The sequence below is a fragment of the Lipotes vexillifer genome, unplaced genomic scaffold, assembly GCF_000442215.2.
Source record: "Lipotes vexillifer unplaced genomic scaffold, Lipotes_vexillifer_v1.1 scaffold371, whole genome shotgun sequence".
NCBI classification, from domain to species: Eukaryota; Metazoa; Chordata; class Mammalia; order Artiodactyla; family Lipotidae; genus Lipotes; species Lipotes vexillifer.
Genome location: NW_006786304.1, coordinates 3,130,582 through 3,134,876, shown reverse-complemented (window position 1 = coordinate 3,134,876; position 4,295 = coordinate 3,130,582). Strand labels below are relative to the sequence as shown.

Genomic DNA, 4,295 nt, shown 5'->3' with positions numbered 1-4,295 from the left:
ATATATATATATATATATTATATATATATATATATATTTTATATATATATATACACACAATGGAATATTATTCCATCATGAGAAAGGAGGACATCCTGCTACAGATATTTGTGACAACACGGATGGACCTTGAGCGCCTGACGCTAAGGGAGATTAAGTCAGACCAAGAAAGACAAGTACTGTATGATATCACTTATATGTGGAATCTTAAAAAGCCAAAGTCATAAAAACAGAGAGTAAAAATGGTGGTTACCAGGATGAAACAGGCTGGGACGTGGGACCTTATGCTGCAGTGCTGCAACGCTTGCACCTGGACAAACGTCTCCTTGAGCAACAAAATACAAAGAAACTATAAGGGACTAAAAAAAATAACTGCGTGCATGCGCAGTTGGGGCAAAATCTGGACAACAAGATACAAAGAGACCAAAAAGCCCTACTGCCACTTCTGAAGAGCTGGGAGCAAAAGCAGCGGGTCGGGGGAGCAAAATCGGAGTACTGCGCATGCCCCCTGCACACACCACCACCTGAGGGGTGGGCAAACCACCTCAGCCCCTCCTCCAGCCCCACCGCTGGACACACTCCTACCCTCCCCCAATGTGAGGGACCAGCTTGCAGCCCCCTCAGCTAGCGAGCCAGCGAGCGAGCCAGCAAGCCAGCTGCAGCAGGGACCGCAATAAGGCCTTGCCTGAATTTCTTGGCTGGCCTCTGATCAATTTCTATTGATTAAGGAGGCCAGGAGCCTTGGTCGGTAAGAAGGAGATGGGCTTGCAGGGGATAGGAGAGATGTTGTTTAAGGGTGCAGACTTGCAACAAGTAGTAAATAAGCCATAGAGCTCTAACATGAATACAGACAACAACATTTTATTATAATCATCGAACTTGCTAAAAGACTAGAACTTAATTATTCCAACCACTAAAAAGAAAAGATAATTATGTAATGGGATATAGGTGTGAAATATTGCTACAATGGCAGTCATATAGCAATATATAAATGTATCAAATTAAAATATTGTACACCTCAAATTTAAAAAGTGTTATATGTCAAATATATTCAATTTAAAACAGAAAAAAAAAAAAAAAGAAAAACAAAGGCTCTTCTCAACCCAGAAAACCTCTCCACACAGGTAGAAGAGAAAAAAGAAAAAGTTTTATTACAGCTTTAAACCAGAATGTGACGTGCACTACAGGCAGTTTGCTAAGAAATTGCAAAGACCGAAAGAAAGCTCACTCCCTTATATAGCCAGACGGATACAACCCCCTACATACATGTTCTTAAGATAAACAGTAACTAGTCCTCAAGTAAGAGGACTTGACAGCACCATTTGTCACATATCCTAAGTTCATCTGGTAATTGGAGGTGATTGTCTGTATTAGTTAATTAGCTTTATCCAAAGGAAGAATAAACTTCTCACATCTTCAGGACTGGAGGTAGCTTTGCAACCTGGAGCGTGGTGTCCACCTCAGCTGGGCTCTTACCCTCCCCCAGAATCTCAACCTTGGTAAAAGCAATTTTATTTTATTTATTTTATTTTTAAAAATTAATTTATTTTTAATAAATTTATTTTATTTATTTTATTTTTGGCGGCGTTGGGTCTTCATTGCTACAAGCGGGCTTTTCTCTGGTTGCGGCAAGCAGGGACTACTCTTTGTTGCGGTGTGTGGGCTTCTCATTGTGGTGGCTGCTCTTGTTGCGGAGCACTGGCTCTAGGTGCGCAGGCTCAGAAGTTGTGGCGCATGGGCTTAGTTGCTCCGCGGCATGTGAGATCTTCCCAGACCAGGGCTCGAACCCATGTCCGCTGCATTGGTAGACGGATTCTTAACCACTACGCCGCCAGGGAAGCCCAGTAAAAGCAATTTTAGAGAAAGAGGCGATGGAAAGAGAGCAAGGAGGAGTGATGGGAGATGAAAAAATAGAAGCAAAGAAAATATGTCCAGATAGTTGAAGATGCTTGACAGAGAAGGGAAGAGGCACTGAAAGGAATGGAAGACCAAGGAAGTGATTTTTTTTCCGTAAGTGTCTTTAGAGGCCGTGAGGGATGGGTGACAAAACCGATGCAGAGGGGGAAGTTGAAGGCTGAAAGGCCACAGGCTGAAAAAAAAAAAAAAAAAAAGACACGGGAACCACCTTGAAAGGACTCCCATTTGCCTTAACATGGGACAATTTGAACACCAAAAGGAATAATGACTGCAATGGATTGAAACACACCAAATACATAAAATCCATAACTTCATAGTGATTCTAAATAAAAATGACCACTTGGAGGTTTCTAGTGCAGCAATTCATTACTCAGAATATTGATAAATAAAGGGGGAAAATCAAGTATTTATTTTGTCTTTTCTATACAAATTATTTTTCCAGGGTTATCAAGTAGTTAACGAGGGGGAAATTCTTCACGGAAGAATTCCAGCTAATAAGTGCAGAAGAAATGACAGAAGTAGAAAATTCACTATTATGCAATCCCTAATGCAATAATAGTTCTAAGCAACAATCATCAATGGATGCTAAAATGATTAGGTGAAAGATTGATAAGGAATTCTGCAATGAAGGGTCAGGTTGACACCATCTGAGTCCTGTGATCAATTTTAGCCCCACTAAATTTGGGATATCCAGACAGTATATGCCTCCTGATGTGATACAACAAAAATTGCACAGCATCACCTGTGAACTATTTTTTTTTAACTTTTTAATTTATATTGGAGTATAGCCAGTTAACAATGTTGTGATAGTTTCAGGTGCACAGCAAAGGGACTCAACCATACATACACATGTATCCATTCTCCCCCAACCTCCCCTCCCATCCAGGCTGCCACATGACATTGAGCAGAGTTCCCTGTGCTATACAGTAGGTCCTTGTTGGTTATCCATTTAAAAAAATAAATTCATTTATTTTACTTATTTTATTTTTGGCCATGTTGGGTCTTCGTTGCTGCGCGTGGGCGTTCTGTAGCTGCGGCGAGCGGGGGCTACTCTTCGTTGCGGTGCACAGGCTTCTCACTGCGGTGGCTTCTCTTGTTGCAGAGCATGGGCTCTAGGTGCGTGGGCTATATACTTTACATATATCTCATTTGATTCATGTAACCCTGCCAGATCGACATTATTTCCATTTCATAGGTGAAAAACTTGAGGCTTCCAGTGGTGAAAAAACGTGCCCATTGTCATATAGCTAACAGGTGGATCTAGAGTCAGGTAGTCCTTGACTGTAGGAGTACCTGATTTTATAGAGCCTAATGGTAATAGTAGTAGTAATAGCATCTAACAGTTATGGAACGTTTTCCTCTGTGTGTGGCGTTTTACCAAGAGTTTAATTTAATCGTACATTAAATCTTTGAAATAATGCCATGAAGCAGGTGCTTTTACTGCAATTTTCAGCTGAGGAATCTGAGGCTCAGAGTAGTTAATAATCTTGTGCAAGAAGTTTATAACTGTTAATGCTTACATTGAAAAAAAAAAAGAAAGATCTCAAATCAGCAACTGAACTTGACAACTTAAGGAACTAGCAAAAGAAGAATAAACCAAACCATGAGCTAGCAGAAGGAAGGAAATAATAACAATTAGAGCGGAGATAAACAGAGAATAGACAGATAATAAAGAAAATCGGTAAAAACAAAAATTGGTTCTTCAAAAAAGATTGACAAAATTGACAAACCTTTAACTAGAATGCTCGAGAAAAAAAGGGAAGATTCAGATTACTAAAATCAGAAATGAAAGTGGGAACATAACTACCAATTCTCAAGAAATAATAAGAATTACAAGAGTATTATGAATAATTATATGCCAACAAGTTGCATAACTTCGATGAAATAGACAAATTCCTAGAAACTCAAAAGCTACCAAGGTGGAATCACAAAGACACAGAAAATATGATAGACCTATAACTAAGAAGGAGATTAAATCAGTTTAAGCATTAGACAAAATTCAAAATCCTTTCATCACACTCTAACTCAGAATAGAAGGAAATTACCTCTACATAATAGAGGCCATATATTAAAACCCATATCTAACATCATTCTAAATATGAAAGCCTGAAAGTTTTTCCATTAAGATCAAGAACAAGATAAGGATGCCTGCCTTTGCCACTTCTCTTCAAAATAGTATTGAAAGTAATAGTCAGGGCTTCCCTGGTGGTGCAGTGGTTGAGAGTCCACCTGCTGATGAAAGGGACACGGGTTCGTGCCCTGGTCCGGGAAGATCCCACATACCGCGGAGCGGCTGGGCCCGTGAGCCATGGCCGCTGAGCCTGCGCATCTGTAGCCTGTGCTCCGCAGCGGGAGAGGCCACAACGGTGAGAGGCCCG

The 4,295-nt window shown here is 40.4% G+C and overlaps 1 protein-coding gene across 1 annotated transcript in view; it reads right to left on the bottom strand.

Annotated features, from left to right (window-relative positions):
* The window catches only part of LOC103073515 (CEA cell adhesion molecule 1), a 27,458-nt gene that overhangs the window by 3,207 nt on the left and 19,956 nt on the right, over positions 1–4,295 (bottom strand). The gene's annotated exons all lie outside the window — the stretch shown is intronic.